This window comes from Hemiscyllium ocellatum, unplaced genomic scaffold (genome assembly GCF_020745735.1).
Source record: "Hemiscyllium ocellatum isolate sHemOce1 unplaced genomic scaffold, sHemOce1.pat.X.cur. scaffold_789_pat_ctg1, whole genome shotgun sequence".
Lineage (NCBI taxonomy): Eukaryota > Metazoa > Chordata > Chondrichthyes > Orectolobiformes > Hemiscylliidae > Hemiscyllium > Hemiscyllium ocellatum.
In genome coordinates, this window is record NW_026869235.1 from 141,132 (window position 1) to 168,455 (window position 27,324).

Below are 27,324 nucleotides of genomic sequence, written 5' to 3' on the forward strand. Positions count from 1 at the left end.
TGCTGGATGAGTGTAGTGTAGTGCTAGTGTGGTTGGTAGAGTTGGATACACTCGGGACATTTCAGTAAATTTTCGATAGGCACATGAATGATAGTAAAATTTATTTCTCAAAATAGAGACCTGTCACCAATGGTGTTACACAGGGATCCGTGTAGGGCCCACTGTTGCTTCTGATACATATCAATGATTTGGAGGAAGGTAACAGTTCCTTGATTAGCAAGTTTGCAGATGACACTAAGATTGGTGGAGTAGCAGACAGTGAGGGGGAATGTCAGATAATACAGAAGCATATAGATAGATTGGAGAGGCGGGCAGAGAAATGGCAGATGGAGTTCAATCCAGGCAAATGCGAGGTGATGCATTTCGGAAGATCCAATTCAAAAGTGAACTATACAGTAAATGGGAAGTTCTTGGGGAAAATTGAGATCTGGGTATTCAGGTCCATTGTTCCTTGAAAGTGGTAACACAGGTCAGTAAAGTGGTCACGCAGCATACGGCATGCTTTCCTTCATTGGACGGGGTGTTGAGTACAACAGTTGGGAGGTAATGTTACAGTTGTATAGGACTTTGGTTTAGAATATTACGTACAGTTCTGGTCTCCACATTACCAAAAGGATGTGCATGCTTTGGAGAGTGTGCAGAGGATGTTCATCAGGATGTTGCCTGGTATAGAGGGCGCTAGCAATAAGGAGAGATTGAAAAGTTTTGGAGTATTTTCATTAGAAAGCTGAAGGTTGATTGGAGATCTGATTAATGTCTGCAAAATCATGGGATGTATAGACAAGGTGGATAGCAAGAAGCTTTTTTTTTCCCAGAGTGCGAAACTCAATTACTCGGGGTCACGAGTTCACAGTGACAGAGGAAATGTTTAGGGCAGATCTGCCTGGAAATATCTTTACGCAGAGAGTGATGGGTCCTGGAACACTTTGCCAGCGGAAGAGGTACAGGCAGGAATGATAACGTCAGTTAAGATGAATGCAGACAGATGCATGAATGGGCAGGGAGCAGATCCTCACAAAATAGAGGACGGGTTTAGACAGAGAGTCTGGATCAGCGGAGGCTTAGAGCGGGCTGAAAAGCCTGTTCCTGTGCTGTGATTCTCTTGTTCTTTCAATGGCCTGCAAGTTAGATTGATCTAATAGTAGGATAAAAGCTTGACAAAACACTGAGGGCTGAAAAGCCTGTACTGTGCTGTATTGTTCTGTGTTTTAAATAGAGAGGGTTACAATGGCAGGAAGAGGTTTCAGGAGGCTGGATAGGATAGTATCTGAATGAATAGGTACATTAGGAAGGGTTTACTAGGATTGTCGGAGGTAACAGAGACAGCAATGGTCTGATCTGGAGAAGACGACCCAGGCTGGGAGGGTTGTGGGGACCGGAGGTGGTTTCACAGGGAGTACATAGAGCCACAGGATGTCACAGAAATATGGAGAGCTGTACGATCTACATGTGTTCATGAAGATGGAGAGTTTTGGAGGGATGGAGCAGTTTACAGGGAGAAGGGTATTAGTAGGATGGAGCGGTTTACACAGACAGGGAGGATTTTCGGTGAATGGAGCAGATGACAGAGATAAAGTGGATTGTATAAAATGGAGGACCAAACAGAGATATGGAGGGTAGTTGTGACTGAAGATGTTTATAGATATAGGAAGTTTTACTTTTGCAGATTATTTAGTTATGAAGGGTGTAGAGTCTGACAGATTTTCCAGTAGGGCAGTAATTTTGGTTGGATACAGTTTCACAGATAAGGGAGCATTAGTAACCATCTCCAGTTTGGTCAAAGGGGAAAGGGTTGTAGGGGAGGGTGAGTTTACACAGGTAGGGGCGTAAGAGCTGGAGAAGGTTATGGAGATAAGTAAATGGATGGAGATACAGGAGGGGCTTACATTGAAAGGGTGGGTGTTAGCGAGGGGATGATGTTACACAGAGAGTGAGTCTCATCAGAACTGGATCGGGAGAATCACAGGCTTTCAGTGGGTTATACAGATCGGGAGTGCTGCAGGGACCTGAGATGATTGTTGTGTCTCCATCGAGTGATAGTGTCTTTAAGACTGGAAGAGGTTTCGTAAATACGGAAACATTGAAGACAATATGTGCCGCCTTCTTTTTCTTGAACAGAGCCTCAATATCCCCCATCAGCCAGGGATCCCTAAACCTGCCAGCTTTTTCCTTCACTCTAACAGGGACATATTAAATCCTTGAGATCACACTTTTAAAAGCCTCCCATTTGCCAGTCATTCCCTTTCCTTCAAACACACTCACCCAGCGGATGGAAGCATGATGTGGAGGAGCTGGTGTTGGACTGGGATGGACAACGTTAAAAATCACACAACACCAGCTTACAGTCCAGCAGGTTTATTTAGAGGCACTGGGTTTCATAGCGCTGCTCCTTCATCAGGTGGTTGTGGAGCACAATAAACAGGCACAGAATTTATAGCAACAGGATTGCAGTGTCATGGAATGTAATAACAAACCAATTTAGCTTCAGTTTTCGTCTTTCAAAATGATCACCTGGACTTCGACAGCTGGTGCTTTGAATTAAATCTCTTGGAATATAACCTGGTGTTGTGTGATTTTTAATTTACCTAGTCGACCTCTGCTCGATCCTGCAAAATAGCCCCAAAATTAGCCCTGCTCCAGTTTATGAGCGTAATCTGTGGACCTGCCTGATCTTTTTCCACAAATATGTTAAAACGAGGACAGTTGTGGTCATTGACCCAAAGTGCTCTCCGATTGACACTTCAGTCACTTGTCTGAACTCGTTTTCTGAGTGGAGGTCTCGTTTTCAGCTGCCTGAGTAGAGTGGGGACCTCTCTATTGATCTAGGAAACATTCTTGGACACATTTGACACATGTCACCCCATACGGGCTTTTTACACTCCGGGTGGTCCAGTCAATACAGGGGAAGTTAAAATCTACAACCAATACAATTCTATTATTTCTATAGGTACCTGCAATCTCTCTTCACATCGGCTCCTCTCGTACCCGCTGGCTATTTGGGGATCCAGAACACCATCCCAGCAGACTGACCATCCCCTTTTTGTTTATAACTTTTAACCATATGACTTCATTTGATCACCCCAAAAGAGTATCCTCTCTAAGTACGGTTGTTATGTCCGCCCTTATCAATAAGGCAGCTGCCCCTCATCACTTACTTGTCCTTCTGTAACGCCTGTAGCTTGTGTGTCCTGGAACACTGAGCTGCCAGTCCTGCCATTCTCTCAGCCATGTTTCTGTTATGGCTATAATATCCCACTCCCCAGAGCCAGTCCATGTTCTGAGCTCGTCTGCCTTACCAGTCAGGTCTCGTGTGTTAAAATAAATGTCCTTTAAACCAGAAGTCTTTTCCCTCCCTATACACTGCCCCGGATATCCGGGAAAGGAAACTTGCTCTCGCTGGCTGCTGTATTTTCCCCTGACTGGTTAATGGTACCTCTCTTACTCAGAGTCCAAACCCCTGTCAAACTAATTTAAACCATCCAGAGTAAGAAAAGCAAATCTCCACCCAGGGAGACTGGTGCCCTTCTGGATCAAGTCAAACCCGTCCACCCTTGTTCAGGGTACCCCGACCCCAGAAGAGATCCCAATGATCCAAGAACTGAAAACTCTACCCCTCCACAAGCTCCTCAGCAACACCTCCACCTGGCCTATGCTTCTATTTCGATAGTCACTGGCACGTGGCACTGGGAGTAATCCGGTGATCACAATCTTTGAGGTCCTGCTTTTTAACTCCTTTCTTCACTCCCTGTATATATTTCACAGGATCCCATCCTCTTGACTAACTGTGTCATGTGGACCGATGTGCACGATGACCTCTGGGTATTTACACTGTCACTTCAGAATGTTCAGTCACTGCTCAGAGAAACCCTTGACCCTGATACCCGGGAGGCAGCACACCATGCTGGGGTCTCTTCTGCAGCCACACAGCCACCTGTCTGTCCTCCTCACAACTGAGTCTCCAATCAGTATCACTATCATTAGAGAGGATCTTGCAAAGCGAGACTGGGAGGACAATCTGCAGTTGGTAATATATTTGGAAAATGAGAGTATGTTAAAGTGATACAGTGAGAATTCATGGCCAGTGTGGTCCTGAAAAGGAAATAGTAAAGGCAGCAAGTCCAGCGAATACTGGTCAAGCGATATCGTGAGTTTGATAAAGAAAATACAGTGCAATAAACTCAGGTGAAGCCATTCAAAAGTATAGAGTGTGCAAGGTGCCTCCTTAAAAATGAAGGACAAACAATGGCCATTAAACATCCTTGGTAGATAGTGTTAAGGAAAAGCCACAAGGTATTTTAGCAGGATAGTTAGAATAAGAGAGTTACTGGGGAAAGTGTGGGGCCTGTTAGAAACCAAAAGGACAATCGGTACATTGAGCCAGAGGAAGTTGGTGAGGTCTTCAATGAATACTTTCCATCTGTATTCACACAGGAGCAGGGCATTGTAGCCGGAGATTTCAGTTGGGATGGGGAATTTCTCAAACATATTAAGATCAATAAGGAGGAGGCATTTAATGCGGTCACAGGCTTAAAGTTGGAGAAATCCCCAGTGCCCAACGAAATGTATCCTACGCTGCTATGGGAGGTAAGGGAGGAGATTTCTGTGGCCCGGTGGATACATTTAATACTTTGCTGGCCACAGGTGAAGTACTGAATGACTGGAAGATCGCTAATATGGTTCCTTTGTTCAAGAAGGGCAGCAGGGATAGGCCAGGTAATTACAGAGCAGATAGTCTGACAGCTGTGGGAGGGAAATTTTTTGGAACAAGTCTGAGGAACAGAATGAATCAAAATTTGGAAAGGCAGAGATCGATTAGGGATACTCGTAATTGATTTGCAAGAGTAAGATCCTTTCCCAAATTCAGCTGAGATTTTTATTTGAAATTACGTTTGTGGATTTTGATGAGGGCTGTGCAGATGATATGGGTCACATGAAGTTCATTCCATCGTTTGACGAGATCCCACATCGAAGTCTGGTCCAAAAGACCAATGGGATCCAAGGCAATTTGGCAAACAGGGTCTATAACTAGTTGAGGGCTGTTTTACGATTGAAATTCGTTCACCAACGGGTGTACAACAGGGATCTGTGCAGACATTGAGGGAACACTGATTGATTAAAGTACATTTATTTCAAAATAAAAGACTTAACAATTAAGGCAAATGAAGTCGGCGCATGGATGAGAACATGGGACTGGAATACCATAGATATGGCAGAAACACAGCTGAGAGTGGGACAGGACTGGGAGCTCAATGTTCCAGGGTACAGATTCCATACGGAGGATAGAACAGGAGGTGAGAGAGGAGGGGGTGGAGTTTTTGATCAGTGAAACATCACTGCAGCACTTAGAAAGGATATTCCTGTGGCACGCCCATTGACGCTATAATGGTGCAATTGAGAAATGGGAATGGGCCATCAGTTTGATCTGACTGTACTACAGGCCCCAACAGTCAGCGAGATTTTGAGCAGCAAATATGTCTGGAGATCTCAGGTATCTATAAGAATGATAGGGTTGGAATGGTCAGGGATTTTAAATTTCCCAACCTAGTCTGGGACTGCCAGAGTGCTCAGAGCTTGAATGGGTGAATTTTGTTAGGCATGTACAAGAAAAAATGTCTCAGTCAGACTGTAAATGGTTGGACTGCAGGAAGGGGTAAAACCTGACCTCCCCTTGGGGAACAAGGTAGGGAAAGTGACTGAGGCATTAGTGGGGCAACACTTTGGCAAAGTGAGCACAATTGTATTAGTTTGAAAATAGCGATGGAAAAGCACAAGCCTGGTGCAGAAGTTAAAGATCAAAATTCGTCTTGCCGCAATCCAGAAAGTATTAGTGAAGAGCTTTTGGCAATTGATTGTGGAGGCTATTTGCAGGTAAAGGGATATCAGGCAGGAGGGGAGCTTTCAAACGACCGATAAAATGAGAGTTCAGGGACACCATATTTCTGTTAGTGTGAAGGACAATGCTGACACAAGTGGGATACACTGATGATTGGGGGCACTGACGCTCTGGTCAACAAAAAGGGGGCACTTGTCACATATAGCCAGCTGGATTAAGGGAATCCATTGAAGAACATAGCGGGTGGAGTAATTCACTTAAGAGGGAAATCAGAGGGCTCAAAGGTGATCACAAAAAGCATTGGCAGATCAGGCTGTGGAAAATCCAAAGAGATTCTTCAAGTATATTCTTCAGGATTTTAACTAGGGGCAGAATATAGCCCCTTGACGACGAATGGGGCCATTCAAGTGTGGAAACTAAGATGGGTGAAATCCTGAACAAAAATTTCACATTGAACTTAACTTGGAGAAATACTGGGGAATTCAGGGAATAAGGAACTCTTCAAAAGACACCACATAAAGAACAGGCGGTACTGAACGTTCTAAAATGCATATAAGATGGACAAATCCTTGGGAACTAATCAAGTATATCTCAGGATATTGCGGAAAGCTCAAGAAAAAATTGTGAGGTCCCATAAAGAGATATTTCTATCACTGGTTGCCATGGGTGATGAGCTGGAAGCCTGGAGGGTGGCTAAGGTTGTGCCAGTACTTAGGAAAGGCTGCAAGGGAAAGTCAGGGACATCAACACCAATTAGTTTGATGTCAGCGATGCAGACATTGCTGGAAGCGATTCTGCGGGACAGGTGTTACAAGCATTTGCAACGACAAGGATTGATTAGGGATAATCAGCACAGCTTTGGAACGCTGCATAGAATTCTGATCATCCTGATCTGGGAAGCATTTCCTGAAACTGCAAATGGAGCAAAGGTTGACGAAGATGTTACTGATACTGGAGGGTTTGACAGAAACGGAGAGGCTGGATAAGCTGGAAAGCAACATGCGGGAGTGAGATAGATTTGGCAGATAAAGTTAAGGGGAATGTGAAGAAATTTCTACAGCACGCAAGTACAAAAAAGCAATTGGAGAGAAACTAGGGCTCCTCAAAGATCAGTGAAGCCATCCAATTACCGACCACAGGAGATGGGAGAGAGCCTAAATGAGTGCTTCATGTCAGAACGTACTGTGGACAAACATGAGGAAAAAAAAAGTGATGTCTTGTAAAGAGTTCCCATTACAGACGGGGTAGTGCTGGAGGTCTTAGAACACAAAGGTGGAGAAATCCCTCGGTCCTGAACAAGTGTATCCCAGAATATTGTGGCAAAGTTTTAGCAGGGACGCGAGCAGAAATATTTATATCATTGCCCTTCACATTTTCCACTGGGCGTAGGTGGCTGAGGGGTGACCTTATAAAGGTTTATAAACCATGAGGGGTACAGGTAACCAACGTCTTTACCCCAGGGTAGTGGAGTCCATAACTAGATGGGATTGAACTGCAGAAGGATAAGGTGTTAGCAATTCTGGAAAGAGAAAGAAAGGCCCCCTCGGCCAGATGGGATTTATTCTTGGCTTCTCTGGGAGGCCAGTAAGGAGATTGCTGATCCTTTGGCTTTGACCTTTATGCTGTCCTTGTCTTCAGGAATAGTTTCAGAAGGCTGGAGGACAGCAAATGTTGTCCCCTTGACCAAGAAGGGGAATAGAGACAAACCTGGTAATTCTAGAGCTGTGAGCCTGACTTCGATTCTGGGTAACGTGTTGGGAAGGCTTGTAAAAGCTAGCATTTTTAATCATCTGGAGATGAATACGTTGATAAGACATAGTCATCACGGATTTGTGAAGGGTAGATCATCCCTCACAAACCTTGTTGACTTTTTTGAGGTGACCAAACAGGTGGCTGTGGGTAAAGCAGAACTTGGTAGTGCAGATGAGCAGAGAGATCAATCACTGTGTCCATATACATGGATCTCTGAAAGCTGCCACCCAGTTTAATACTGTTGTTGAGAAGGCATTCAGCATGTGAGGTTTTATTGGTACAGGGATTGAGTTTCGGAACCATGTGAAAATACAGCAGCTGTACAAAACTCTGGTGTGGCCGCATTTGGAGTGTTGCCTATTGTCCAGGTCACCGCATTAGAAGAAAGATGTTAAAATATTTGGAAAGGGTTCCGAGGGAAGGTGTTGTGAGGAAGGCTGAGGGACTTGAATCTGTTTTTTTTTGTTTGAGAGAAGAGTTTAAGGCCAATTAATTGAGATAGATAAGATAATCAGAGGATGACATGGTTTGGACAGTGAGAGCCTTTTCCCTCAGATGGAGATGCCTAGCATGAGGGCAAATAGCTTTATGCTGAGGTAGGAAATAAGATTAATATTAATTAATAGATATCAGACAGATGCCAGAGGTAGGTTCTTTACTCAGAATAGTCAGGGCATGGAATACATGGCCTGAAACTGTGGTAGACTCGCCAACGTTAAGGGCATTTAAACGGTCATTGGATAGAAATATGGAAGATAGTGGATTAGGGAAGGTTAGATGGGCTTCAGATTGACTCCATAGGTTGACACACATTGAGGGCCGATGGGCCTGTACTGCACTGTCATGTTCTTATGTTGTGTGTTCTGGAGGGCATAAGAAGGAGATGGGAGAGGAAAATACTTAAAAGGGTTTGGAGGAGATGTTTTCCACAAAGAGGATGGTGTAGGTATGGAATGGGTTCCGAGGGCAAGTGGTAGAGAAAAGTACAATAACAATATGCAAAAGACATTTGGGCAGGTACATGGAGAGGAGAAGGTTTGAACGGATATGGGTCCAGTGCAGGGAAACACAACTCGTTCAGGGACTCTGGTCAGCATGGACTAGTTGGATCGAAGGAACCGTTTCCGTGCTGCATGACCCTGTCTCCTGTTATTGGACGAGGAGACCACTGAGATAAGGCACGTTATAGACACTGAAGCAAGTTACAGCGATAGGGTTGGTAGTCTGGAATGCAGTACAATCCAAATATGTGGAGGGAGTATCGGGAAAGGAGGAGGTTACCTGGACAGGAATTGTTATAGGAGTCACAAATTATTGAAGACACGAATCACCAAGACATGTCATAGATAGAGTGTTGCAGAGTAGCGAGTATTAGCACAACAGAACTTACAATAGGGGTGTTGATTGAGCCTGGAGTGTGTCTGTAATGTGCTCCCCTTCCAGCACTGTATCTATGTCATGTTTTGTTAACAGATGTTTGGAGCTCTCTCTTTGCTCTCTGCTCTGTTCACTGCGAGTGATCTTACCTCACTGCAGGATTTATTGAAGACTCCAAATCTCCATTCCTTTTGTCTCCCTGGCTGATCAACCATCCTCAATGTGGCGATGGACGAGACACCCAGCAGCTGGGAAGTCTATTTGAGTCAGGCCCTTCCTAATACCCACAGGAGTCAGAGGAATAGACAGTATGGGAAATTAGACTGATCCCGTGAGGGCTACACATGGAGAATGTCACTAAGTCCATCAGAGATCTGAAAAACCCTGTCTCCATCCCTGGCCTATGCTGCTGCGTCTCTCTGGAGTGAAGACTTCAATTTGCTCAGGTTCTGAAGTAACTGCAAGAGTGAGAGACACTGACGGAGGCAGCAATTAGACCCTCACAGTGAGGGATACCACATGGAGTAAGGCTGAGTGATCTCACCAGAGGGCAGGAAGATTTCATAACGAAACAATCATGTAGGAAGAACAGGTTTAGGTACCTGATGCCCTGGTATCAGTGCTCAGGAATGAGCAACCTTTGAGCAGGTGAAGAGATGGCCTCGTACTATTGCGAGAGCATGTATCCAAAAGCTCACCCAATGTTCAGTAGAGGCAAGTTTCAATCTCAACATCATCAATTGCAATTAACAATCCATGAATAAGTACGAAATCATTGCTGATGTCCAAAACAATGTTTGTTCATCAAAAGTACACTCGGGGACATCTGCCATCCTCACGTGGTCTGTACGATATCCCCACAGCAAAGTGTTTGCCTCTGAGATGGCTGAGCAAGTAACTCAGCTCAAGGGCAGCGAGGGCTGGGCAAGAAAGGCTGGTCAGTCAGAGACACCCACATCCCATAGCTGAGTTTAAAAATAAACCATTCGGATGGTCCCACTGGAAGTGTGCTGAGACCAGTGTCCTGGCCAATCATGTGGGTAGGTATAGGGACAGGGCTTCAAACTGACAGAGAGGATGCAGGGACAGGGCTCAGGTGAAAGGCGATTTCCAAATCCAAAAGGTGAAGCTTTGGAACAGCATGGGGATGTGGCTGAAGACAAGCAGAAAGGAACAGGATGGGACCAAGTTGAACTAAAACTACGTCAGTGAATCAATTTGTGGCAGGAAATTGGAGGAAACAGTAAATTATGTTTGTTTTTTGGAATGGACAAAGTCTCTGCCATAAGGTAGATGGATTTGTGACACCGAGATAGAAGAGAATTAAACACCAGGGTGACGTGGTTACAGGGTGAAAACAAGTGGACATGAATATTCAATGGATCACAACCTTGTGGAAACTCAGGCAAAGTGGACAACGCTGACAATAATGGGTAACAAAGGCATTATAGAGAAAGCATTTGGTCTCAGATCATGAAGTAGAGACAGTTTGAATGTCAATTCTGGCTACTACTTGCCAAGGACATATGCAGCAGAACAGTTTTAGGCCACTGAAGAACATTTCATTGCTCACCACTGCATTAAACAGGAACTCACTGGAATTTTTAAGAATGACAATTCAGTGAAAATTCAAAATTCATATAATCTTGACAATCACACTGACAAAAGTGATATTGGAAGGGAAGTTCGGAGATTGTTTTCAGCGTTTCTTTAAGTAACACATTGTGCATCTGGCTAAGGATGTAAAAATGCCAGATCGACCGTTGTGTGATGAAACTTAGTGAATGAGTAATGTCACCTTGAGAGATCCTCTTGGAAATTGTGATAAAGTACATTTTAAAGAAATATAAAATTTTAAAGTGAATCACAGAAAGGACAAGCTACATCTAAAAACAAAAATTGCCAATTTCATGAGTTTGAGAGGAGAACTGACCAAGCTAAACAATCTAAACAGACTGAAACATGTGTGTGCGTAAATGAACAGTGGTAAACATTTGAAAGAACAGTGTAAATCACTCAACAAAAGGATATTCCATTGAAACAGACAAAAGCTCAACAAGAAACTCACACCTGCCCCTCACTCAGAACAAAATGGATCACATTAGATTATGAGGCTGAGAAGATCACCACAAAGTACTTAAAATCCTGAAGTGCGGGAGTACATTAGGAGTAAGTGTTGAAGGGGTTGCAAAGGGTTTGCTCGCAGGAGGAGGGCAGTTGGAAGAGGAATCCCTGTGAGGATATAATGTCACAATAGGAACAGGGAGAGACAAAGGTGCTGGAGGTGGTGAGAGTGTTACAGAGAGTGGTCGGGGCCTGAAGTGTGTTTCAAACTAAGGACAGATTGTTGCAGCTGGAGTTGTTTGCAGAGGTAGAAAGGGACATATGTATTTTTATTTATTCATTTATGGGATGTGGGTGTCACTGCCTGGACTAGCATTCTTTGACACTACTCTTAGTTACCCAGAGGGCAGCTCAGAGTCAGCCCTCTTGCGGTGTGTCTGAAGTCAAATGTCGGCCAGATCAGGTGAGAATATCTGTTGTCCTTCCCTAAAGCAGGGAAGTCAACCTGATGAGTTTTTCCTACTGATCAGCAATGCACTTATGGTGGCCTCACCAATGTCCTGTACAGATACAACATGACATCCCAACTCCTACTCTCAATACCCTGCCCAATGAAGGTAACTTTCCCAAGCGCCCGCTTCACCAGCCTGCCTGCCTGTGATGCAAATTTCAAAGAACTGTGTACCTGCATCCCCGTGTCTCTGACTAACAACACCACCCAGGGCCCGAACAATAACTGTACATTTCCCACGCTGGTTTGTTTCACCAAAAAGGAACACTTCACGTTTATCTAATTAAACTCCATCTGCTATTCTTCAGCCCACTATCCCAGCAGTACTGTTCATCCTGTTGTATCACAGATAACCTTCTCCACAGTCCAATTTCCCACCAATGTCAGTGTCACCCAAGAAGCTTACTTACCAGGAAACCAATATTCCCATCCAAATTGTTTATCCAAATGACAAACAACAGTGAACCCACTACACCACTGATCACATGCCTCCAGTCAGAAAAACAACATGTCTCCCATCACCCTCTGTCTCCAATCATCAAGCCAATTTCGTATCCAGTTGAATAGCTTCTCCTGAATGCCATATCCTTTTACACTGATTTGAGCTTATTCCCCATTTACCATATGGAATGTAGAACACAGAACAGTACAGCACAAGACCCTTCGGCCATGATGCCATGCCAACCTTTTATCCGAATGTAAGACCAAATTAACTTCCATACTCTTCATTTTACTATCATCCATGTGCCTATCCAAGAGTCCATTAAATGGCCCGAAAGTATCTAATTTTACTACCATTATAGTCAGTGCATTCTAACCACCTACCATTCTCTATCCTTTTATCCATCCTCCATTTACCTTAAAATTGAAACCCTTGTAATAGCCATTTATGCAATAATCTCTGACTACTCACCCTCTCTGTGTCTCATCATCTTCTTCTCCTCTACCACCTTGGCCCACCCCTTTCTTCACTCCAATGAGAAAAGGTTCCCTCAACCTTTCTTCAGAAGAAATGCACTCCGTTCCAGGCAGCATCCTAGTAAATCTCCTGTGTGCGGTCTCTAAAACTTGCACATCCGTCCTGTAATGAGGGGACCAGAACTGAACACAATATTCCAAGTGTGGTCTCACCAGGACGCTATAAAGACGCAGTAAAACCTCACGGCTCTTAAAATCAATCCCCTTGCTCAGAAAAGCCAACACAACATATGCCTTTTTTACAACCCTATCAACCTGCGAGGCAACTTTGAGGGATCTATGGACACAGACCCCATGGTCTCTCTGTTCCTTCACACTGCCAATCATTCTGCCTTTCACCCTGTATTCTGTATTCAAATTCTACCTTCCAGAATGAATCACTTCACACTTTTCCAGCTTGAACTCCATTTGCCATTTTCAGCCCAGCTCTGCCTCCTGTCAATGTCACATTGCAACCTACAACAGCCCTCCACATTACCCACCTCTCCACCAACCTTCGTGTGACTGGCAACCTTATTAACCCACTCTCCAACATCCACATCCAAATCTTTCATAAAAATCACAGAGAGCAGGTTCCCAAAGCCGAATGTTACAGAACACCTCTGGTCACTGATCTCCAGGCTCAATGCTGTCCATCTGCTGCCATACCCTGTCTTCTCTGGGCCATCCAATCCTGTATCCAGACAGACAGATTTCCCTGTATCCCATGCCTCCTTATTTTCTGAATGATCTTCAACATATTCTGCCATATTTTCAAAGAATTCAATAAGGTTTGTGAGGCATGACCTGCCCCTCACAAACCCGTGCTGACTGTCTCAAATTTAACTATGGTTTTCCAAGTAGTCATAAATCCTGTCTGTCAGAGTCCTTTCAAATAATCTGCACATCACAAACATAAGACTAAATCTGTAATGCCCAGGATTCTTCCTCCGAAACATGACCCGGACTCTACAAATCTTCTCCCCTCTGCCATGTTCCCCAAAAGGGCACTGGTGGGTGGGGGGGGGGGGGGTGGTTACAGAGATAGGGAGGGATATCAGGACAGAAGGATTTTGCAGACATTCGGAATGTTGCGGTGCCAAAAGGAGGATTCAGTAATTGGGAGGTTACATGGTGAAGAACGCATTTGAGGAGGGAGGGAGAGAGGAGTGTAGCAAAATGAAAGGTTTCACAGTTTAGGTGTTTTGTTAAAACTGCAAGAGGTTACTGAGTTGGGGAAGGTTTAAGCACTGGTGGATTTTACATAACCATGATTTTTATTGCAATGCAGGAAGAGGATGCAGGGAGCTGGAGAGCATGGGGTCTGAACGAGGCTACACAAATGGGAAGAGTTGTCAGGAGTGGAGGTGTTTACAGAGACAGCAATGGTCTGATCTGGAGCAGGGGACCCAGATTGGGAGGGATGTAGGGACTGCAGGTGGTTTGAAAAGGAGGGACGACCATCGAGCCACAGGAGGTTACAGAAATGTGGAGACCTGTAGGGCCTGCAGGAGTTCATGGAGATGGGGAGGTTGGGAGGGATGGAGCAGTTTATAGGGATACGGATAGTGGTAAGACAATGCTGGTTTATACTGACAGGGACTATATAGGGAATGGAGCAGATTACAGAGATAAAGAGGGTTGTATAGACTGGAAGGAAAAAGACACATACAGAGAGTATTCGGGACTGGACAGCTTTAGAGATATCGAAATTCTTAGGTTCTGGTGTTATTTAGACATGGAGGATGTGGAATCGGACAGATTTCCCTTGAGATGAGAACAGCAATTTTGATTGGAGACAGTTAACGCAAATAAAAAAGGTAAGTAAAATAATTGAAATAAAATTATCTGAAGTTGTTTGAATTTAACAACTTCAGACAATTTTACTTCATTATTTTATTCATCTCTTTTATCATTTCACCTGCAATATCATAGAGCCATTAGATATGGACAGCACTGAAAACACAATCTTCGGTCTGGCTCGTCCATTCCGAGCAGATATCCTCAACTGATCCAGCCACGATTGCATGCACTTGACCCGTGACTCTCTAAACCCTTCCTATTCAAATACACATCCAAATTCCTTAAAAGTATTGGAATTGTACCAGCCATCACCAGCTCGTCCGGCAACTTATTGCAGACACTCACCACCCTTTGCGTGACGCCGTTGCTCCTCACTGCCTGTCGAATTCTCACCCTCCCACACCAGATTTATACCCTGCCGTGCTGCACTGCCCCACCTGAGCGAAACGAACTTATCTATTTACCCGAAAAATGCCCCTCATGATTGAAAAACCTTCATAAGGTCAGCTCCCAGCCTCTGACGCGCCAGGCAAAATAGTGAGAGAGTGTTCCGCCTGTAAGCGTTTGCACCTTTTCCATTTTCAAATGTAGGATGTAGCATTCTGAATGAAGCAGTCATCTTAGCAGCTGATCTGTCGCTGACAAACGCTGCAGGAAGGCGTGATAACCCGCTAAATATGCTGTCAAACGAAGATTGCAAAAGCAACATGAGTCATTGAGCAAAACGTGCAATTGAGTTCTGCGCTGTTGCTGACTCTAAAGCAACTGCGTCCTTCGGGAGCAGAAAGAATCCCACAGTTGGGTTACAATTCCAAAGCATTTGGCATAAGGTTCGCAGCAGTTTATCAGCAGCACATAACCCTGACTCCAAAGGTCTGTGAGTTTCCAGAAGCACAGTGAGCGATCGTTGAAGGTACGTTTCAAGCAGATGATATTTGTCAACATGACAAGCTGCAGCTGAGCTGGTGGCATTGCGATTGAAATTGCATGCGTCCGAACATTGTGCTTAATTTTGGATATCAGAGCAAATGGTTAGCTCGAGTGTGCGCGTTCGGTAAAGTCAATGTTTTTTTGTTAAAAAACTTTGCAATGGAAGGAAATACTTCATACGATCGTGCGATCGATTGCAAATCAGAAAACGAATAGCCGCCGTGGTTGTGAGCGCAGGCAATATAAGCCTTTGTTTTGACCAAAAGGCTACGTCGGTCGGTTAGCTCAGCTGGTTAGAGCGTGGTGCTAATAACGCCAAGGTCGTGGGTTCAATCCCCGCACTGACCATGCGCAGCGCTCGTCTCGTCCGCTGTGCTGTGTCAAGGTTGGTCGTGGTTTTTGCTTTCACCGTCTGCAAGAACTTGTCACATGATCGATTCAGAAGTGTATTCATTTGAAAGCCGACCATCGCTGTCATGGAACATCAACTCGTTGGTCCTATGCCGGATCTCAGCTGCGTTGCTGTATTTCCAAACAATGTGTCCCACGAAACCACAAAACCACCAAGCAGAAAGCCTCAGCGGCGCAATAAAACATTTGACAGGGATAGACGCACAACTCGATCACCGTACCCATGATGACTGGTGGATGTTGTCTGCAGCAAATCAATCAGTCTCAATTGTTAACACAAAGAAATGCCAAACATGAAATATATAAAGTAAAAAGTCGACCTGGCACAGTCTCGGAGGAGACCCAGAATTCAGGCTTCAATTCACTTCAAAGATTTGTTCAACTCATTTTCCTGGATCTCTGATACTACATTTCCCGCGACTTCCAGAGGGAATTCATTCGCTTGCTCACCTCTCATGCATCGACACTGGAGTCATCATATCCCCAGCAATATCACAGTGTCATTACTAAAAGCAAATTACTGCAGATGCTGGAATTCGAAACCAAAAGAGAAAATGCTGGAAAATCTCAGCAGGTCTGGCACCATCTGCAAGGAGAGAAAAGAGTTGACGTTTCGAGTCTAACTGACCCTTTGGTAAAGATTTTCAAAAAAGGGGAGATTTACAGAGCAATTGACACCAGGCTGAGAGAAGGTGAGTCAAGGCTCCAGATGCAAAGGTGATAATGACAGTGCACGGAGAGATTAAAGGGAGATTAGGAGCCGCGAATGACCAAGGCTGAAGCCAGTGTTACGTGACAAAATATGTGGGGGATGTGTGAAACAGAGACAAAAATGGAAAACAGGGGAGAAGCGTAGCAAAGCGGCAAGAGGAGAGGAAAAATGTATTGACAGAGTGGCAAGCGACAGAAAGAGAGACAAGCAAGAAATAAGAGGTACACAACAGTGAGAAAAACGCAAATAAAAAAGGTAAGTAAAATAATTGAAATAAAATTATCTGAAGTTGTTTGAATTTAACAACTTCAGACAATTTTACTTCATTATTTTATTCATCTCTTTTATCATTTCACCTGCAATATCATAGAGCCATTAGATATGGACAGCACTGAAAACACAATCTTCGGTCTGGCTCGTCCATTCCGAGCAGATATCCTCAACTGATCCAGCCACGATTGCATGCACTTGACCCGTGACTCTCTAAACCCTTCCTATTCAAATACACATCCAAATTCCTTAAAAGTATTGGAATTGTACCAGCCATCACCAGCTCGTCCGGCAACTTATTGCAGACACTCACCACCCTTTGCGTGACGCCGTTGCTCCTCACTGCCTGTCGAATTCTCACCCTCCCACACCAGATTTATACCCTGCCGTGCTGCACTGCCCCACCTGAGCGAAACGAACTTATCTATTTACCCGAAAAATGCCCCTCATGATTGAAAAACCTTCATAAGGTCAGCTCCCAGCCTCTGACGCGCCAGGCAAAATAGTGAGAGAGTGTTCCGCCTGTAAGCGTTTGCACCTTTTCCATTTTCAAATGTAGGATGTAGCATTCTGAATGAAGCAGTCATCTTAGCAGCTGATCTGTCGCTGACAAACGCTGCAGGAAGGCGTGATAACCCGCTAAATATGCTGTCAAACGAAGATTGCAAAAGCAACATGAGTCATTGAGCAAAACGTGCAATTGAGTTCTGCGCTGTTGCTGACTCTAAAGCAACTGCGTCCTTCGGGAGCAGAAAGAATCCCACAGTTGGGTTACAATTCCAAAGCATTTGGCATAAGGTTCGCAGCAGTTTATCAGCAGCACATAACCCTGACTCCAAAGGTCTGTGAGTTTCCAGAAGCACAGTGAGCGATCGTTGAAGGTACGTTTCAAGCAGATGATATTTGTCAACATGACAAGCTGCAGCTGAGCTGGTGGCATTGCGATTGAAATTGCATGCGTCCGAACATTGTGCTTAATTTTGGATATCAGAGCAAATGGTTAGCTCGAGTGTGCGCGTTCGGTAAAGTCAATGTTTTTTTGTTAAAAAACTTTGCAATGGAAGGAAATACTTCATACGATCGTGCGATCGATTGCAAATCAGAAAACGAATAGCCGCCGTGGTTGTGAGCGCAGGCAATATAAGCCTTTGTTTTGACCAAAAGGCTACGTCGGTCGGTTAGCTCAGCTGGTTAGAGCGTGGTGCTAATAACGCCAAGGTCGTGGGTTCAATCCCCGCACTGACCATGCGCAGCGCTCGTCTCGTCCGCTGTGCTGTGTCAAGGTTGGTCGTGGTTTTTGCTTTCACCGTCTGCAAGAACTTGTCACATGATCGATTCAGAAGTGTATTCATTTGAAAGCCGACCATCGCTGTCATGGAACATCAACTCGTTGGTCCTATGCCGGATCTCAGCTGCGTTGCTGTATTTCCAAACAATGTGTCCCACGAAACCACAAAACCACCAAGCAGAAAGCCTCAGCGGCGCAATAAAACATTTGACAGGGATAGACGCACAACTCGATCACCGTACCCATGATGACTGGTGGATGTTGTCTGCAGCAAATCAATCAGTCTCAATTGTTAACACAAAGAAATGCCAAACATGAAATATATAAAGTAAAAAGTCGACCTGGCACAGTCTCGGAGGAGACCCAGAATTCAGGCTTCAATTCACTTCAAAGATTTGTTCAACTCATTTTCCTGGATCTCTGATACTACATTTCCCGCGACTTCCAGAGGGAATTCATTCGCTTGCTCACCTCTCATGCATCGACACTGGAGTCATCATATCCCCAGCAATATCACAGTGTCATTACTAAAAGCAAATTACTGCAGATGCTGGAATTCGAAACCAAAAGAGAAAATGCTGGAAAATCTCAGCAGGTCTGGCACCATCTGCAAGGAGAGAAAAGAGTTGACGTTTCGAGTCTAACTGACCCTTTGGTAAAGATTTTCAAAAAAGGGGAGATTTACAGAGCAATTGACACCAGGCTGAGAGAAGGTGAGTCAAGGCTCCAGATGCAAAGGTGATAATGACAGTGCACGGAGAGATTAAAGGGAGATTAGGAGCCGCGAATGACCAAGGCTGAAGCCAGTGTTACGTGACAAAATATGTGGGGGATGTGTGAAACAGAGACAAAAATGGAAAACAGGGGAGAAGCGTAGCAAAGCGGCAAGAGGAGAGGAAAAATGTATTGACAGAGTGGCAAGCGACAGAAAGAGAGACAAGCAAGAAATAAGAGGTACACAACAGTGAGAAAAACGCAAATAAAAAAGGTAAGTAAAATAATTGAAATAAAATTATCTGAAGTTGTTTGAATTTAACAACTTCAAACAATTTTACTTCATTATTTTATTCATCTCTTTTATCATTTCACCTGCAATATCATAGAGCCATTAGATATGGACAGCACTGAAAACACAATCTTCGGTCTGGCTCGTCCATTCCGAGCAGATATCCTCAACTGATCCAGCCACGATTGCATGCACTTGACCCGTGACTCTCTAAACCCTTCCTATTCAAATACACATCCAAATTCCTTAAAAGTATTGGAATTGTACCAGCCATCACCAGCTCGTCCGGCAACTTATTGCAGACACTCACCACCCTTTGCGTGACGCCGTTGCTCCTCACTGCCTGTCGAATTCTCACCCTCCCACACCAGATTTATACCCTGCCGTGCTGCACTGCCCCACCTGAGCGAAACGAACTTATCTATTTACCCGAAAAATGCCCCTCATGATTGAAAAACCTTCATAAGGTCAGCTCCCAGCCTCTGACGCGCCAGGCAAAATAGTGAGAGAGTGTTCAGCCTGTAAGCGTTTGCACCTTTTCCATTTTCAAATGTAAGATGTAGCATGCTGTCTGAAGCAGTCATCTTAGCAGCTGATCTGTCGCTGACAAACGCTGCAGGAAGGCGTGATAACCCGCTAAATATGCTGTCAAACGAAGATTGCAAAAGCAACATGAGTCATTGAGCAAAACGTGCAATCGAGTTCTGCGCTGTTGCTGACTCTAAAGCAACTGCGTCCTTCGGGAGCAGAAAGAATCCCACAGTTGGGTTACAATTCCAAAGCATTTGGCATAAGGTTCGCAGCAGTTTATCAGCAGCACATAACCCTGACTCCAAAGGTCTGTGAGTTTCCAGAAGCACAGTGAGCGATCGTTGAAGGTACGTTTCAAGCAGATGATATTTGTCAACATGACAAGCTGCAGCTGAGCTGGTGGCATTGCGATTGAAATTGCATGCGTCCGAACATTGTGCTTAATTTTGGATATCAGAGCAAATGGTTAGCTCGAGTGTGCGCGTTCGGTAAAGTCAATGTTTTTTTGTTAAAAAACTTTGCAATGGAAGGAAATACTTCATACGATCGTGCGATCGATTGCAAATCAGAAAACGAATAGCCGCCGTGGTTGTGAGCGCAGGCAATATAAGCCTTTGTTTTGACCAAAAGGCTACGTCGGTCGGTTAGCTCAGCTGGTTAGAGCGTGGTGCTAATAACGCCAAGGTCGTGGGTTCAATCCCCGCACTGACCATGCGCAGCGCTCGTCTCGTCCGCTGTGCTGTGTCAAGGTTGGTCGTGGTTTTTGCTTTCACCGTCTGCAAGAACTTGTCACATGATCGATTCAGAAGTGTATTCATTTGAAAGCCGACCATCGCTGTCATGGAACATCAACTCGTTGGTCCTATGCCGGATCTCAGCTGCGTTGCTGTATTTCCAAACAATGTGTCCCACGAAACCACAAAACCACCAAGCAGAAAGCCTCAGCGGCGCAATAAAACATTTGACAGGGATAGACGCACAACTCGATCACCGTACCCATGATGACTGGTGGATGTTGTCTGCAGCAAATCAATCAGTCTCAATTGTTAACACAAAGAAATGCCAAACATGAAATATATAAAGTAAAAAGTCGACCTGGCACAGTCTCGGAGGAGACCCAGAATTCAGGCTTCAATTCACTTCAAAGATTTGTTCAACTCATTTTCCTGGATCTCTGATACTACATTTCCCGCGACTTCCAGAGGGAATTCATTCGCTTGCTCACCTCTCATGCATCGACACTGGAGTCATCATATCCCCAGCAATATCACAGTGTCATTACTAAAAGCAAATTACTGCAGATGCTGGAATTCGAAACCAAAAGAGAAAATGCTGGAAAATCTCAGCAGGTCTGGCACCATCTGCAAGGAGAGAAAAGAGTTGACGTTTCGAGTCTAACTGACCCTTTGGTAAAGATTTTCAAAAAAGGGGAGATTTACAGAGCAATTGACACCAGGCTGAGAGAAGGTGAGTCAAGGCTCCAGATGCAAAGGTGATAATGACAGTGCACGGAGAGATTAAAGGGAGATTAGGAGCCGCGAATGACCAAGGCTGAAGCCAGTGTTACGTGACAAAATATGTGGGGGATGTGTGAAACAGAGACAAAAATGGAAAACAGGGGAGAAGCGTAGCAAAGCGGCAAGAGGAGAGGAAAAATGTATTGACAGAGTGGCAAGCGACAGAAAGAGAGACAAGCAAGAAATAAGAGGTACACAACAGTGAGAAAAACGCAAATAAAAAAGGTAAGTAAAATAATTGAAATAAAATTATCTGAAGTTGTTTGAATTTAACAACTTCAGACAATTTTACTTCATTATTTTATTCATCTCTTTTATCATTTCACCTGCAATATCATAGAGCCATTAGATATGGACAGCACTGAAAACACAATCTTCGGTCTGGCTCGTCCATTCCGAGCAGATATCCTCAACTGATCCAGCCACGATTGCATGCACTTGACCCGTGTCTCTCTAAACCCTTCCTATTCAAATACACATCCAAATTCCTTAAAAGTATTGGAATTGTACCAGCCATCACCAGCTCGTCCGGCAACTTATTGCAGACACTCACCACCCTTTGCGTGACGCCGTTGCTCCTCACTGCCTGTCGAATTCTCACCCTCCCACACCAGATTTATACCCTGCCGTGCTGCACTGCCCCACCTGAGCGAAACGAACTTATCTATTTACCCGAAAAATGCCCCTCATGATTGAAAAACCTTCATAAGGTCAGCTCCCAGCCTCTGACGCGCCAGGCAAAATAGTGAGAGAGTGTTCAGCCTGTAAGCGTTTGCACCTTTTCCATTTTCAAATGTAAGATGTAGCATGCTGTCTGAAGCAGTCATCTTAGCAGCTGATCTGTCGCTGACAAACGCTGCAAGAAGGCGTGATAACCCGCTAAATATGCTGTCAAACGAAGATTGCAAAAGCAACATGAGTCATTGAGCAAAACGTGCAATTGAGTTCTGCGCTGTTGCTGACTCTAAAGCAACTGCGTCCTTCGGGAGCAGAAAGAATCCCACAGTTGGGTTACAATTCCAAAGCATTTGGCATAAGGTTCGCAGCAGTTTATCAGCAGCACATAACCCTGACTCCAAAGGTCTGTGAGTTTCCAGAAGCACAGTGAGCGATCGTTGAAGGTACGTTTCAAGCAGATGATATTTGTCAACATGACAAGCTGCAGCTGAGCTGGTGGCATTGCGATTGAAATTGCATGCGTCCGAACATTGTGCTTAATTTTGGATATCAGAGCAAATGGTTAGCTCGAGTGTGCGCGTTCGGTAAAGTCAATGTTTTTTTGTTAAAAAACTTTGCAATGGAAGGAAATACTTCATACGATCGTGCGATCGATTGCAAATCAGAAAACGAATAGCCGCCGTGGTTGTGAGCGCAGGCAATATAAGCCTTTGTTTTGACGAAGAGGCTACGTCGGTCGGTTAGCTCAGCTGGTTAGAGCGTGGTGCTAATAACGCCAAGGTCGTGGGTTCAATCCCCGCACTGACCATGCGCAGCGCTCCTCTCGTCCGCTGTGCTGTGTCAAGGTTGGTCGTGGTTTTTGCTTTCACCGTCTGCAAGAACTTGTCACATGATCGATTCAGAAGTGTATTCATTTGAAAGCCGACCATCGCTGTCATGGAACATCAACTCGTTGGTCCTATGCCGGATCTCAGCTGCGTTGCTGTATTTCCAAACAATGTGTCCCACGAAACCACAAAATCACCAAGCAGAAAGCCTCAGCGGCGCAATAAAACATTTGACAGGGATAGACGCACAACTCGATCACCGTACCCATGATGACTGGTGGATGTTGTCTGCAGCAAATCAATCAGTCTCAATTGTTAACACAAAGAAATGCCAAACATGAAATATATAAAGTAAAAAGTCGACCTGGCACAGTCTCGGAGGAGACCCAGAATTCAGGCTTCAATTCACTTCAAAGATTTGTTCAACTCATTTTCCTGGATCTCTGATACTACATTTCCCGCGACTTCCAGAGGGAATTCATTCGCTTGCTCACCTCTCATGCATCGACACTGGAGTCATCATATCCCCAGCAATATCACAGTGTCATTACTAAAAGCAAATTACTGCAGATGCTGGAATTCGAAACCAAAAGAGAAAATGCTGGAAAATCTCAGCAGGTCTGGCACCATCTGCAAGGAGAGAAAAGAGTTGACGTTTCGAGTCTAACTGACCCTTTGGTAAAGATTTTCAAAAAAGGGGAGATTTACAGAGCAATTGACACCAGGGTGAGAGAAGGTGAGTCAAGGCTCCAGATGCAAAGGTGATAATGACAGTGCACGGAGAGATTAAAGGGAGATTAGGAGCCGCGAATGACCAAGGCTGAAGCCAGTGTTACGTGACAAAATATGTGGGGGATGTGTGAAACAGAGACAAAAATGGAAAACAGGGGAGAAGCGTAGCAAAGCGGCAAGAGGAGAGGAAAAATGTATTGACAGAGTGGCAAGCGACAGAAAGAGAGACAAGCAAGAAATAAGAGGTACACAACAGTGAGAAAAACGCAAATAAAAAAGGTAAGTAAAATAATTGAAATAAAATTATCTGAAGTTGTTTGAATTTAACAACTTCAAACAATTTTACTTCATTATTTTATTCATCTCTTTTATCATTTCACCTGCAATATCATAGAGCCATTAGATATGGACAGCACTGAAAACACAATCTTCGGTCTGGCTCGTCCATTCCGAGCAGATATCCTCAACTGATCCAGCCACGATTGCATGCACTTGACCCGTGTCTCTCTAAACCCTTCCTATTCAAATACACATCCAAATTCCTTAAAAGTATTGGAATTGTACCAGCCATCACCAGCTCGTCCGGCAACTTATTGCAGACACTCACCACCCTTTGCGTGACGCCGTTGCTCCTCACTGCCTGTCGAATTCTCACCCTCCCACACCAGATTTATACCCTGCCGTGCTGCACTGCCCCACCTGAGCGAAACGAACTTATCTATTTACCCGAAAAATGCCCCTCATGATTGAAAAACCTTCATAAGGTCAGCTCCCAGCCTCTGACGCGCCAGGCAAAATAGTGAGAGAGTGTTCAGCCTGTAAGCGTTTGCACCTTTTCCATTTTCAAATGTAAGATGTAGCATGCTGTCTGAAGCAGTCATCTTAGCAGCTGATCTGTCGCTGACAAACGCTGCAGGAAGGCGTGATAACCCGCTAAATATGCTGTCAAACGAAGATTGCAAAAGCAACATGAGTCATTGAGCAAAACGTGCAATTGAGTTCTGCGCTGTTGCTGACTCTAAAGCAACTGCGTCCTTCGGGAGCAGAAAGAATCCCACAGTTGGGTTACAATTCCAAAGCATTTGGCATAAGGTTCGCAGCAGTTTATCAGCAGCACATAACCCTGACTCCAAAGGTCTGTGAGTTTCCAGAAGCACAGTGAGCGATCGTTGAAGGTACGTTTCAAGCAGATGATATTTGTCAACATGACAAGCTGCAGCTGAGCTGGTGGCATTGCGATTGAAATTGCATGCGTCCGAACATTGTGCTTAATTTTGGATATCAGAGCAAATGGTTAGCTCGAGTGTGCGCGTTCGGTAAAGTCAATGTTTTTTTGTTAAAAAACTTTGCAATGGAAGGAAATACTTCATACGATCGTGCGATCGATTGCAAATCAGAAAACGAATAGCCGCCGTGGTTGTGAGCGCAGGCAATATAAGCCTTTGTTTTGACCAAAAGGCTACGTCGGTCGGTTAGCTCAGCTGGTTAGAGCGTGGTGCTAATAACGCCAAGGTCGTGGGTTCAATCCCCGCACTGACCATGCGCAGCGCTCGTCTCGTCCGCTGTGCTGTGTCAAGGTTGGTCGTGGTTTTTGCTTTCACCGTCTGCAAGAACTTGTCACATGATCGATTCAGAAGTGTATTCATTTGAAAGCCGACCATCGCTGTCATGGAACATCAACTCGTTGGTCCTATGCCGGATCTCAGCTGCGTTGCTGTATTTCCAAACAATGTGTCCCACGAAACCACAAAACCACCAAGCAGAAAGCCTCAGCGGCGCAATAAAACATTTGACAGGGATAGACGCACAACTCGATCACCGTACCCATGATGACTGGTGGATGTTGTCTGCAGCAAATCAATCAGTCTCAATTGTTAACACAAAGAAATGCCAAACATGAAATATATAAAGTAAAAAGTCGACCTGGCACAGTCTCGGAGGAGACCCAGAATTCAGGCTTCAATTCACTTCAAAGATTTGTTCAACTCATTTTCCTGGATCTCTGATACTACATTTCCCGCGACTTCCAGAGGGAATTCATTCGCTTGCTCACCTCTCATGCATCGACACTGGAGTCATCATATCCCCAGCAATATCACAGTGTCATTACTAAAAGCAAATTACTGCAGATGCTGGAATTCGAAACCAAAAGAGAAAATGCTGGAAAATCTCAGCAGGTCTGGCACCATCTGCAAGGAGAGAAAAGAGCTGACGTTTCGAGTCTAACTGACCCTGTGTTAAAGATTTTCAAAAAAGGGGAGATTTACAGAGCTATTAACACCAGGGTGAGAGAAGGTGAGTCAAGCCTCCAGATGCAAAGGTGATAATGACAGTGCACGGAGAGATTAAAGGGAGATTAGGAGCCGCGAATGACCAAGGCTAAAGCCAGTGTTACGTGACAAAATATGTGGGGGATGTGGAAAACAGAGACAAAATGGAAAACAGGGGAGAAGCGTAGCAAAGCGGGCAGAAGAGAGGAAAAATGTATTGACAGAGTGGGAAGCGACAGAAAGAGAGACAATCAAGAAATAAGAGGTACACAACAGTGAGAAAAACGCAAATAAAAAAGGTAAGTAAAATAATTGAAATAATATTATCTGAAGTTGTTTGAATTTAACAACTTCAGACAATTTTACTTCATTATTTTATTCATCTCTTTTATCATTTCACCTGCAATATCATAGAGCCATTAGATATGGACAGCACTGAAAACACAATCTTCGGTCTTGCTCATCCATTCCGAACAGATATCCTCAACTGATCCAGCCACGATTGCATGCACTTGACCCATGTCTCTCTAAACCCTTCCTATTCAAATGCACATCCAAATTCCTTAAAAGTATTGGAATTGTACCAGCCATCACCAGCTCGTCTGGCAACTTATTGCAGACACTCACCACCCTTTGCGTGACGCAGTTGCTCCTCACTGCCTGTCGAATTCTCACCCTCCCACACCAGATTTATACCCTCTCGTGCTGCACTGCCCCACCTGAGCGAAACGAACTTATCTATTTACCCGAGAAATGCCCCTCATGATTGAAAAACCTTCATAAGGTCAGCTCCCAGCCTCTGACTCGCCAGGCAAATTAGTGAGAGAGTGTTCAGCCTGTAAGCGTTTGCACCTTTTCCATTTTCAAATATAGGATGTAGCATGCTGTCTGAAGCAGTCATCTTAGCAGCTGATCTGTCGCTGACAAACGCTGCAGGAAGGCGTGCTAACCTGCTAAATATGCTGTCAAACGAAGATTGCAAAAGCAACATGAGTCATTGAGCAAAACGTGCAATTGAGTTCTGCGCTGTTGCTGACTCTAAAGCAACTGCGTCCTTCGGGAGCAGAAAGAATCCCACAGTTGAGTTCCAATTCCAATGCATTTGGCATAAGGTTCGCAGCAGTTTATCAGCAGCACATAACCCTGACTCCAAAGGTCTGTGAGTTTCCAGAAGCACAGTGAGCGATCGTTGAAGGTACGTTACAATAGCCGCCGTGGTTATGAGCGTCGGCAATATAGGCATATGCTTTGAACCGGAGCGTTCGTTGGTTGGTTTGCTCAGCTGGTTAGAGCGTGGTGCTAGTTACGCCGAGGTCGCGGGTTCGTTCCGCAATCTGACTATGTGCAGCGCTTGTGTTTTCAGCTGTGCTGTGTCAAGGTTTGTCGTGGCTTTTGCTTTCACCGTCTGCAAGAACTTGTCACATGATCGATTCAGATGTGTATTCATTCGAAAGCCGGCCATCGCGTTCATGGAACATCAACTCGTCGGTCCCATGCCGGATCTCAGCTGCGTTGCTGTATTTCCAACAAATTGTCCCGCAAAATCACCAAGCAGTAAGCCTCACCAGCGCAATAAACATTTGACAGGGATAGACGCACAACTCGATCACCGTACCCATGATGACTGGTGGATGTTGTCTGCAGCAAATCAATCAGTCTCAATTGTGTTCACAAAGAAATGCAAAGGGACAATCGGGACATGAAGCCAGAAGAAGTAGGTGAGGTCTTCAATGAATACTTCCCATCTGTATTCACACAGGAGCAAGGCATCGTAGCTCGGGATTTCAGTTGGGATGGTGATTTTCTCAAACATATTACGATCAATAAGGAAGAGGGATTTTATGTTTTCACAGGC

General features: G+C 44.6%; 5 non-coding genes across 5 annotated transcripts; all 5 read left to right on the plus strand.

Moving 5' to 3' along the window:
* Window positions 1-15,501: 15,501 nt before the first annotated feature.
* Window positions 15,502-15,575, plus strand: trnai-aau (transfer RNA isoleucine (anticodon AAU)). Its single transcript has one exon. It is a non-coding gene; the product is annotated as a tRNA-Ile (tRNA).
* A 2,217-nt stretch (window positions 15,576-17,792) lies between these two features.
* On the plus strand, window positions 17,793-17,866 carry trnai-aau (transfer RNA isoleucine (anticodon AAU)). Its single transcript has one exon. It is a non-coding gene; the product is annotated as a tRNA-Ile (tRNA).
* Window positions 17,867-20,083: 2,217 nt separating this feature from the next.
* Window positions 20,084-20,157, plus strand: trnai-aau (transfer RNA isoleucine (anticodon AAU)). Its single transcript has one exon. It is a non-coding gene; the product is annotated as a tRNA-Ile (tRNA).
* Window positions 20,158-22,374: 2,217 nt separating this feature from the next.
* Window positions 22,375-22,448, plus strand: trnai-aau (transfer RNA isoleucine (anticodon AAU)). Its single transcript has one exon. It is a non-coding gene; the product is annotated as a tRNA-Ile (tRNA).
* A 2,217-nt stretch (window positions 22,449-24,665) lies between these two features.
* On the plus strand, window positions 24,666-24,739 carry trnai-aau (transfer RNA isoleucine (anticodon AAU)). The gene has a single exon. It is a non-coding gene; the product is annotated as a tRNA-Ile (tRNA).
* Window positions 24,740-27,324: the final 2,585 nt, after the last annotated feature.